The sequence below is a fragment of the Aegilops tauschii genome, chromosome 7 (genome assembly GCF_002575655.3).
Source record: "Aegilops tauschii subsp. strangulata cultivar AL8/78 chromosome 7, Aet v6.0, whole genome shotgun sequence".
NCBI lineage: Eukaryota > Viridiplantae > Streptophyta > Magnoliopsida > Poales > Poaceae > Aegilops > Aegilops tauschii.
Genome location: NC_053041.3, coordinates 125,244,749 through 125,256,669, shown reverse-complemented (window position 1 = coordinate 125,256,669; position 11,921 = coordinate 125,244,749). Strand labels below are relative to the sequence as shown.

At 44.2% G+C, this 11,921-nt stretch overlaps 1 long non-coding RNA gene across 5 annotated transcripts; it reads right to left on the bottom strand.

Moving 5' to 3' along the window:
- Window positions 1-2,744: 2,744 nt before the first annotated feature.
- Window positions 2,745-8,704, bottom strand: LOC120968335 (uncharacterized). 5 transcript variants are annotated; one of them, XR_006666284.2, is made up of 15 exons: window positions 8,476-8,704; window positions 8,309-8,409; window positions 8,114-8,171; window positions 7,960-8,038; window positions 7,447-7,508; window positions 6,651-6,700; window positions 6,472-6,570; window positions 6,314-6,372; window positions 5,762-6,166; window positions 5,211-5,345; window positions 4,919-5,036; window positions 4,513-4,710; window positions 4,158-4,272; window positions 3,032-3,152; window positions 2,745-2,950 (listed from the first exon to the last, which is right to left on the bottom strand). It is a non-coding gene; the product is annotated as an uncharacterized lncRNA (long non-coding RNA). The 5 variants fall into 5 exon arrangements; XR_005762760.3 differs by lacking the exon at window positions 7,447-7,508 and adding an exon at window positions 5,479-5,654; XR_005762761.3 differs by lacking the exon at window positions 7,447-7,508 and having other exon boundaries at window positions 5,710-6,166.
- Between the last annotated feature and the right edge of the window lie 3,217 nt (window positions 8,705-11,921).

Below are 11,921 nucleotides of genomic sequence, written 5' to 3'. Positions count from 1 at the left end.
CGTGGGGAGGTTTGCAGGAGTCCAGACCGTCACGCCCGCTTCTGACCGTCCTGACCCATCAAAAACCCTCCCCCTGTCGGCGCGCTCTTTCCACCTGTCGCCCAGTTGTCTGCATTCATGTCGATGTAGAGCGCGCCGTTCCACATTGAAGACGGCTCAGAGCGGACGCGACCTCATTTTGCCTCCATCATTGAAGCGGCGCATCGGCCGAGGACGCGGCCCGCTACATGCCCGGCTGAACACGTCTCTTCGTCGCATTCAAACGGCTCCATTAAACCCGTGTAGAAGCCGAGAATCCTACTTCTGCCACACGTCTGTTCACGAATGGGCCGACATTAAATGCAACGTCGGGCAGGCTCCTCCTGTCCGCCCTCTATTTAAATGATGGCAGACACCGGGCAAGAATTGCACCACTCCGCCGCTCCCCATCTCCTCTTTCCACTATTTTCTTCAATCTTTCGATGGCATCCGACGAGCCTGCAGAGCAGTTCCGGCATACAAGCCGGGTGGGTGGCCCGCCGAGCCTGGCAGATACGCGCGAGGCAGCTTGCTGCTCCACCTCCCTCGCCTAGCCCAATGGAGCAAGTTGCCGCCCCAAGCCGGCGCATAGTTCACCAACTCGCCGCTCAAAGCCAGCACGCAGAGGAGTGGCGAGTTGCTCCATTCCGGCACGACAGGGAGCACGGCGGCACAGGCATCGTCGATGACGTCGCGTCGTACCGCGCTTCCAGTGCATGCGACCACGCCATCCGCCTCGACGCGTGCGTAGCCGCACCATGCACGCAGAGAAAGAAGTTGGTTGCATGGATGTCGACGAGGTGGCCGCCAGCACGTCCGCGCCAGCCGCCATCATCGAGAGAAGTAGAACACGGAAGGCGGCCGCCGCTAGGGTTCCAGGAAGGCCACCGCTGGCGTACACAGACGGTGTTTTGCCCTCTCGCCGGCCACCGTCGTCCCCTTACGCAAGAACCAACTTTGATCCGTGCAGCGTAGGGAACTTTCCCCTCCGGCTGAAGCATCAGGCGACGGTTCGAGTCCTATGAGCAGTGGGGAAGCGAGCCGTCCTTTGTGCTGAAGCATATACCTCCAGGGCTCACCGCTGCTGGTTATGGGGACGACGTTGGAGACCCGCCGCGCCAGCCGTAGACTAGTCCTTTTTCGTTTTTTGTTAAAAATATGTCCCAAATGTAACCGTTTTTGTCTGGTTCGTATGGAATCCGTCATGTTTATATGAAATCCCACCGGGTTTGCATGAATTTCATCCAGTTTATTAAAAAGGAGTTTGAAATGTATGCAGCTAGCGTTGGATGACGGTTTTCCCCATCTGTGTTCGTGGACTAGTCTCCTGTCCGCGGACGGATGCGGGAGGAAATTTGCGGGTTGCCGTTGGAGATGCCCTAACCTCCAAACTTTTGGCGTGGGATTTTTCTTGAATCCTCATCGACCGCCGTCGCCGGCCACGCCCTGGTCACGTTGCCGCTCGCCGCACCCGTCCCCACCCAGCACCCCCCTCGAGTGGCCTTGGGAATGGACACATCTCATGGCCTACAAATACAATATATGTCATCGTCCAACCACTCTGAACTCAGCGCTGGCAACCAAGCACGACATTGAGCTCATCGTAACCACACCGCCCTCCCCATTGACAGGTAAAATGGGACCTCCGCCATGGACCCAGGTAATATGATTTGTTTTTAGTAACACTAGGTCATTGATTTCCACAAATCAATGACATGCATTACTGAGAAACAAACCAATCTGGTATGCAGTGATTAATTTACTCGTGTTGCTTTTTTTTATACAACATAAAACATACATAGATGTTTTTAATTTCAATCATGTATTTTTCCTATTTATATTGGATAATTTATATTTTTTGTAAGCCTCACTAAGAGTAAAAAACATTATGCAACTTGATTTGGCTTGTTGTGTCATCAACTATATGTAACCATGCTCTATACAATGCTCTGTTCTACAGCTTAATGCTCATGTGCATAGAGGATTTCGATCACTTTGAGCGGAGTATAAGTCATTAGGTTTAACCCGTGCTCATCTATTGGATATATGGATCCACCGCATATATAAACTGGTCTCAACATATGTTTATGAATCATGGTTACTTGGGCTGCTCAATTCACATACTTATGCATATTATTATACATCACCATTTCATAAGAGATGATAATAGTGAATCAACGAACCCCGCTCTAATTTCATACACCAGAAAAACCGTCAAAACATATTTTATTTGCACCTTTTACATCCAACTGGTATTTGTTCTGAAAATATCGAAGTATGTTACCTACCAATATCCACTCATAACTTGTTGCAACTGTCAATGCTAGTGTGATTGACAACCACATTAGGCTTTTCAGAAAACAAGTAGGTTCTTTATATTATTGCAGTGTTGTTTGAGGGAGAAGATTTCTTGTCAGCATTTACTTTGGGTTTTAAATCTTAAATTAACACTTATGAGAAGATTTTCCTGTTTTAAAAAAACCGCTACGCTAGGAGGGGCAACATCTGTCAAAGTAGTCATCTAGGAGATATCAATCTTTCTCCAATGATTAATACCCTACTAGATCGGAAACGCGCCTTGGCGCGTGGTGCCTGGCTGAACGTTTTGTCCTAGCGATTAAACAAACCACAATAGTTACTTGGTATAGAATCATTTGTCAAAGTCATGACAGAAGGCAAAGCAATCACATGTACCAAATGCAAAGAAACCACGTGGGAAGTTCATGGGGAATGGAAATATATACTTTACAAAAGCGAAAGACCGGTCCATCAATCCATTTGATACAGACAATGTACTTTTCATGCAGCAAAATCAAGCCACAGTGGCAACGCAAGAACAAAAAAACTATGTAGTTCCACAGAAGCATATTTTTTGGACAGATCCACCTGTTCGTCTTGACTTCCAACCTTTCATATGCCACAACACATGAACCTGCTATGAGTAGTTTGTTCAGTCACTTGAAACAGATAAAATTTTCTCCATTGACAACAGAGTTATGAACCTTGAACTAACCTTTTCAAATTTTGGATTATCAGCGACGACTTCCTATGCGCAGTGTCGAAGCCGAAGACACATAAGCGATTTCTTTCAATCTTTGACCAACCTGTAGTTATTCTCACTCTTCCATCCACACCTATAAAAATGAACAGAGGGAGTAAAATAACAAAACATGATGCTTTAGTTAATGCAATAAAATATGAACCCTAACTAACATGAAGGCATAGGATGATGGTTAAGTCAATATCAAATAAGTAGTGAGAAAATAGGTCACCTCACTTACTTCATCTACCTTCTGCAATATACAATACGATTAACACTTCTTTGTTTCATGTAATGACCAGTACCAAGTCTGGGTGTTAGTGAAACAGTTAATGGAAAGACCAATGTTGGGGTTTGTAATGTTTCGAATAGATCTACATAGTAGGAGACAGATGCAAATCCAAAACTTTGTCACGAGACACTCTTGATTGTTGATCGGACCCTTTATTAGTACATTGTACAATCTTTTTGCTAGTGAGAATAGGCAACCAATACTAACCCTGTCATACAACAGTTCATGTCCACAATGTTGTTAAAATCAATTCCATATATCCATCAAAATAAAATGTTGTTCACAAACCATTCTGTTATGGAAGACCAAATTTTAGCAGTACAAAAATGATCCACCGTGCTACTGGTTTTACTAACCGTGATGAAACAAAATCCACACACTCTCTAAAAATGAATTACTAAACACCCGATTAGGCAGTGGACACATTTTCTGTGGCTTAGGCAGACCAAATTAAGGAGAATTGAGAACATCTTTGTTAACGTCACAGGGTGTACAATGTACGATGTTCTCAATTCTATTGACTATGAAACATATGTTCTCTATGGTCTTACAACATTACAGAAATTATCTTATCAACGACTGCATTAAGAAAGAGAACAAAGAAGTCCTAGCAAAATAGCGGATGAGAGCACATTTTAGTATCCACATGAATGAGGTACACATGATGCCGGTCCTTGTACCACCTAGCTATCATTTTAACTACAAGCTTTGGATCTTCAGTTGGATATAAATCACAAAGCTTTGGTTTCAGTTAGATTTAAAAACTTTGGGCCTTCAGAGAACAAATGTACCAGGGATCGAATGTACCTTCTGCTGACCTGGGCGTCGAGGTTGGGGGTGACGGTGACCTGGCCGTCGGGATTGACGCTGCCGCCGACCTTGGGGTCGGGGTAGGGGCTCGCGGTGATCTAGCCATCACGTCCTAGTGCAGTAAAGAGTAAAATGTTTTCAATATTGTAACAAGCATCAGCTAAAGAATTGCACCTATATGTAGAACAAGCACATCTGTTGCTAGCTCTCGTCTCACATCACATCTTAATCCATTCATGTACAAAGACTAACAATCAATCATGGCAAGAATCTGAATCCTTTAACTAACAAGTTGAACAAAATAGAGAAAGAATGGATGGAGGGGAAGAGGACATTGGAGGGGAGTTCATACCTGCAGAGGCGGATCTCAGGTTGGCGTGGGTGGCACGAATCAGTCCGGCGAGCTGCGCACTGCTCAGGGGCGGGCATGATCCAGCGAGTCGCGTGGGCTCAGGGGCGGCTGGAAGAGCAGTGTGCCGTCGGCGGCAGGCCGGGGGGGCGGCATCTCAAATCGTAAAGCACTGCATGCCTTGTATTTGCTTCATATGAACTGAAATTCAAATCAAGAGCAATAATCAGAAGGGTTTTAACCAATATATCTGGAAGACATAGAACATAACAAAGAGGTAAACAAAGCAAGAGCTCCAAAAATTAAGTAATTTGACCCAAGAAGCATGATAGCAGGGCACATCAAATCAAGAATCAGAAGGGCGTAAAGGAGTGGAAGATAGAAATTAGGGGGAGGCAGAGCAGGTCACCATGCTTCTGAGGCTAGAGAAGCATGTGGTCCATTCTTTGCCAAGTTCAGATATGCAATCTACGAGTACGAACAGGAAGATCAATCCGTCTGCGCACCGCTATACATCTTCAAAGGCACTGCACAGCAAAAGAAAATTGGTGCACTAATTAAAACAAAACAAAATAAAGATTCATTTGAGATTAGCGATATCAGACTGTATAGAGAAGCTAACTTCTAGCAACTGGAAATTCTGAGCAAGACATATTATATATCAGAATAAACATAGCTTCAGTTATGGAGTTCAGGTTAACTGGGTTCAGGTAGATGCCGTCGTAATAGGTGAAGGGCAGCCCGTTCCTACTGTTCCTCTTCCTGATGTTGCAGGGCGGCAGAATGACCCCTCTATTGAACACCTCCACGTACATTGCGCCCCTGACCACGAGCAGCTGCAATAATAGTTCAGGGTGGGAGGAGATATATCAATAAGCATAATGACAAATGCCAATAGATTTGCTACAATTGTACTGCACAGTGTTTCCGAATCCCACAAATTTATTGCCTGAGTCAAATCTATAGTACCATTGTATCAAGGCAAGGCAATAAAGTCAAATCTATTGGCAAGTACATGCAAGAGCCCAAAGCACTCCAAAGGATGTTGCAGATCATGCGAGGGCCCAAAGCACTCCATGATTTGATACAATGGTACGCGCCGAGCCACAAATTGATAAAAGTCATCGATATCCACCAAGTACATGCTAAATAGGCAAGGCAATAAAGTCATCAGCAGGTTCAGCTTGTCTACACAAGTACATGCAAAATAGGCGAGGCAACAAAGTCTTCGTGACCCTCTGCACACGGATACCTCCATGAAACTGAACGCGAGGGCCCAAAGCACTCCAAAGGATGTTGCACATCATTGGATGAACTTGTATCACCTCCTTCCGCCAAGTCAAGGAACAGTAGGAACGGGCAGAAATTAGTTTACAGAAATATGAGAACTCGAATAAATGAACGGAAAGGAATCCAAGTATAACTTTACCTGACTAAATGCCAGTCTCTATCTACAGAGCCCGATAGTCCGGATGGAAAGCGAGATGGTCTTGATAGCAACCATCGTCGCCCAGAAGCAACCAAGTGATTTGGCGGTAAGTGCCTGGGAGCCGGAGCGTAAGCAGGGGAATCGCTAGTACAGGCATTTTGATAAAAGACCATCTATCTACATTAACCGTCTGCAAAAGTTTTACGCCACCAGAATATCGAGTTTGTCCTGAAACGACACAAGAATAAATCAATGGGCAGTGATTCTTACAAGGTAAAATGATTACAGAGGCAAAATGAAGTAGAACAATCTGTACACAGGAAAGCAAGGAAATAGTAACATGCACATCAAAGCAAGGTAAACAGAAGGGATTACTTCTTCCTGCCTTTCTTGCCGCACTCACTGGGGCAATAACAGGAACATATGGTTCAGACCTGAAAACCATGGACACAAGGGGGAAAATTATATCAGACAACAAACATGGGTACATTTGCAGCGGAAGCGATGTCGACTGACAGAATAACAATAATCACCTCTTTGCGTCAGCTCGTCTTTCTCGACGATGTTCTTTTGGACGATCTTCTCACTAACCGAATCTGCCGTCTCGTCGGCCTGTAATGGGAAGCACGACCCTGAAAATGGGAAGTAATGTGATCACAGAGGCATGGCGACCAACTCTACAGAGCATAGGCAAAGAGGAAAATGAATTTACCTCAGGTAACATGCCAACCGAAGCCGATGGAATGGGAAGTACATATATACCTGGACACAAACAAAACTCTGAACCTCAGTCCCAACCATGCTATACTAAAAAAACAAAGTTTGCACGCACACATGCTTTGACGGAATACATAACATGTATCCACAAGAACAATAGGATTCTTCTTTCAAAAGGAAACAAATATATGACCTCAACTTCTTACATGTAGAAATATTGTTATTGGCTTCAGACCAAGCATTACATTTCCTTGCACAGACTGAATACTCAAGTTACATGTCAGTCCTAGTGCTTGGTTCATGTTAGGATGTAGACCTTGGAAGTACACAGACTGAATACTCAAGTCCCATGATAGTCACACTAATTCTTTAGATAAAAAATATATGTGTGTTCTCTTAAGAAAAGAAAAAAACAGGTGCAGACCACAAACTTTACACTGAATACTGCAGTTACATCAAGACCACCACACCAGAACCTCCTAAACTGAAGCAAAGTAATTTATCAGTCAATATTATCGTGTTCGTTCCCATTCCCTGTATGACGTTCCCTTTTTTGTATCTTTTGCCAAGATATATATCTTCAGACACCTTGCTAACGTACAAATGAAAAAACCCCTTTTGTCAGACTAAAAGAAGGCTATTCTGAAACTACATCACTAGAATCCAGGAACACCGCAAATGGAGTAATTTTAACAGTAATCCTAAACTGGGGCATGCATTAGCCTATATAATTATTACTCGGCAAAACACACTTTCCATAAAAATTAATTATTGAGCTCAAGAAAACCTACTCGAGATGGATGGAACCAACATTCTTCGGCTGCACACAGATTGATGCAAGATGAATAGCTACCTAGGCCAGATATTGAATCAAAAGTCATTGATTTATCGAGCAGTGCAGAAAGTAAAAAAACTGAACAGGTGACCATCCCCAAGCTCATAAAGCGAGCACGAAACCTGAAATTTATCTAACATGAGGCCAACAACAGAACTGGCCAAGTAACAATATATCCACATAGAATTTCCTTCCTAATTAAGCCAAGCTCCAAATACAAAAACATCAACATTCCATGCACAAAAGAACAAGTGTCAGCCCTACCAGGAAGGGACAAAAGGCAAGGCAACCACAAAAAGAACCAATGCACAAAGTGAATGATACTTTTGGTTGTATATATCATAAACAAGACAAGAAATAGAAGGATCTTATTCTCCAGCCTATGCACAACCAGCATATCACCATACAACCGTGTACCTAGCTCTGGAAAAGAAGGGGAGCATAAAGGAGGGGGAGAAGAAGGGTTGACCTGCAGATCAGTAACCAGAGACGAGCAGCCATAGATCGAAGGAGGCATTGACTAGGGGATTGAGCCACAGAGGACCAATCTGCAGGTATAGAAAGGGAAAAAATAGAGATTAGCATAATCCAATCACCAAGAACAAGAGAAAATAGACACATACCTAGAGATCGACGAGTGCATCAGTAGATCCGGCGAAAAGACTGGAAGAAAGAGGGGACCTGCAACCAAACGAGATCCCAAATCAACAAAATACTGGTAAATAAATGGAACCATCTCCCTCTCTGCCTCCTCCTCATCTTCTTGGCTCGCACAGGCGGCGACGTACAAGCAAGAGAAGGTGAGGGGGTGGACTGACCTAGCGGCACGCCTCTATAGCTCGAGCTCAGATGGGGGCGGCGGCAACATGAGAGAGGCAGCAGGGGAACAAGCAGCCACCATGGCGCCTTGCCGGCGACCCTGAGCCACGACTTGTGTTAGTCATCAGGGGCGTAGAGCTTGCTCCCCCTCACAGACAGGGCTCACCTGACGAGGACGGCGGCGAGCATGCCGTGGTGCGAGTCTTGGACTAGGTTTGGGTGCCTCTCCCCACGCACGGGAAGCGCGCCTCGACCTCGACACCGGATCCGGCACCGCCATGAGCCGCTCGATGGGGCAGGGGTTGGAACTGGACGGCGGCGGGGCAGGGAGGCGCGGGCAAGTCTAGGGTTTGGAGGGAGGGAGAGAGGCGAGGCAGCAGGGAGAGGAGAGGGGCGCGGCACGAGTGCGGGCCTGCAGGGAGAGCGACGACCAGGTACTCACCCCTGCCACTATTGGATATTTCCCAAGTCATGCGAAATGACGGAAATGCCCCCGGCGGGGCACCAGAATTGCACGGGGTGGCATGCATTTTTGACTACTATTCATTGTAGCAGTGTCTCCTCTCGATCCGGCGGCCCGGATTGTCCGGAGGCTCGATCCGACGGACGGAATCGCATCAGAAAAACGAGATGGACGGCTGGATGTTTCAAATCGCTAAGGAGGCTCGGGGGCTCCCGTTGTGCTTATTTCTGGATGGGTTGTACTAAAGGCTATCTTAGCTAAAGTGATTATGTCAATATCAAATATAGAGCGGATACAAGTCTCAGTGGATCATTAGACCTTTTATGGTGTCAAATCAGAGGCTCCGGGCAAGTCTTCGGCTAATCCTATGAGGCGCATCTATGTCTTACTTAGTGCGACACAGTAGACGGCATCGCCGACAAGGAATCGGTAGTGGGCTGGCCCCACCAAACATGTGGCCTTGTCATGCAGACATCACACTGACATCGCATGCATTTTTTTCCTTTTTGAATACTGTCTATATTTTTTGTAATAAAATACTACAGGCATATATTATGGAAAAATAATTTTGCTTTTTTTAAAGTCTTCATCGCACATTTACACAAATGTAAATGCAATGTAAAAAAATGTTCGCACAATTTTTAGAATGTTTGTACAATTAAATAAAATGCATGTGACATTTTAACAATGTTCACACGTTTCAAACAAATGTATGTGACAATTTTTTATGGCACATTCAGAAAATGTTCATGTATATTTGTAAAAAAAAGGTAAAAAAATACTTGTAACGAAATAAATGTTTGGTACCATTCAAAAATAGTATGGCACATTCAGAAAATGTTCATGTATTTCAAATAGATTTTTTGTAAAAAAATTGAAAAATGTCTATCCAATGTAAATAAATATATGTACACATAGTTTTAAAAATGTTTCGCACGATACAAAAAATATTTAAACATGTATTGGCAAAATGCTTAACACATATTCAAATAAATGTTTAAAACAAGTATTGAAAAAATTTCATCATAATTTAAACCTTATATACATATGTAGAAAATATTTTAGATATATACAAAAGATTTACAATGTATATGAAAAAATTAGACATCAAAACATATATTTGATAAAAATGTTAGTCAAAAATGTTAAATGTATATAAAAAGTGTTCATGATATATATGAAAAATGACCATGTGTATGAAAAATGTAAACATGTGTTCAGAAAAAGGAATTAGTAAAAGAAAAAAAGAAAACCAGAGATAGAAATAAAGAAACCCAAGGAAGGAGGGGAAAAAGAGGGGAAGGGAAGGAGGCCAAACAAAATGTAAAGGAAGCCAAAGAAAAATGAAAACATTTAAAACAAAAATTGGAGAAACACAAAGAAAAACGAAGAAAACTGCGAAAACCAGCCCAGTAGAGCTCCAATCAGAGGTGAGATGGAACTCCACCTTGCAAAGGGCAATATACAGCTAAATCCTATGAGCCTATGTATGCAATCATGCAATCCTTTCTTTGGAAGCCCATGGACTCTGCAACTGATATGTATCATCATATGTTGCGATACATATGGCTGCAATCACCCCCACATGACGTTTGGCTTAGGCCGGTCCATCAAATGCTACGACGCGAGTGGTTATTGGACCGTCCTACCTGATTTGGGATGCAAGAGCTATATCTGGCTTATAGCGAGACAAAAGGTGCTCTCGCCAGAAGTGTTCGTAGTTATGGGCCGACACATTTACGCGTTTAGCTCACTAGGTTATTGCGTTCGGTTGTCGATGCCGTTGTGGATATGTCTGAAGGAAATATGCCGTAGAGGCAATAATAAAGTATTATATATTTCCTTATATCATGATAAATGTTTATTATTCATGCTAGAATTGTATTAACCGGAAACATAATACATGTGTGAATACATAGACAAACAGAGTGTCACTAGTATGCCTCTACTTGACTAGCTCGTTAATCAAAGATGGTTATGTTTCCTAGCCATAGACATGAGTTGTCATTTGATTAACGGGATCACCTCATTAGGAGAATGACGTGATTGACTTGACCCATTACGTTAGCTTAGCATCCGATCGTTTAGTATGTTGCTATTGCTTTCTTCATGACTTATACATGTTCCTATGACTATGAGATTATGCAACTCCCGTTTACCGGAGGAACACTTTGTGTGCTACCAAACGTCACAACGTAAATGGGTGATTATAAAGGTGCTCTACAGGTGTCTCCAAAGGTACTTGTTGGGTTGGCGTATTTCGAGATTAGGATTTGTCACTCCAATTGTCGGAGAGGTATCTCTGGGCCCACTCGATAATGCACATCACTATAAGCCTTGCAAGCATTGTGACTAATGAGTTAGTTGCGGGATGATGTGTTACGGAACGAGTAAAGAGACTTGTCGGTAACGAGATTGAACTAGGTATCGAGATACCGACGATCAAATCTCGGGCAAGTAACATGCCGGTGACAAAGGGAACAACGTATGTTGTTATGCGGTCTGACCGATAAAGATCTTCGTAGAATATGTGGGAGCCAATATGGGCATCCAGGTCCCGCTATTGGTTATTGACCAGAGACGTGTCTCGGTCATGTCTACATAGTTCTCGAACCCGTAGGGTCCGCACGCTTAACGTTACGATGACAGTTTTATTGAGTTTTGATGTACCGAAGGAGTTCGGAGTCCCGGATGAGATCGGGGATATGACGAGGAGTCTCGAAATGGTCGAGACGTAAAAATCGATATATTGGACGACTATATTCGGACTTCGGAAAGGTTCCGAGTGATTCGGGTATTTTTCGGAGTACCGGAGAGTTACGGGAATTCGTATTGGGCCTTAATGGGCCATACGGGAAAGGAGAGAAAGGCCTCAAAAGGTGGCCGCACCCCTCCCCATGGTCTGGTCCGAATTGGACTACGGAAGGGGGGCGCACCCTTCCTTCTTTCTCCTTCCCCCTTCCCTTCTCCTACTCCCACAAGGAAAGGAGGAGTCCTACTCCCGGTGGGAGTAGGACTCCCCCCTATGGCGCGCCTCTCCCCTTGGCCGGCTGCCTCCCCCTTGCTCCTTTATATACGGGGGCAGGGGGCACCCCAAAGACACAACAATTGATCCTTGAGATCTCTTAGCCGTGTGCGGTGCCCCCTCC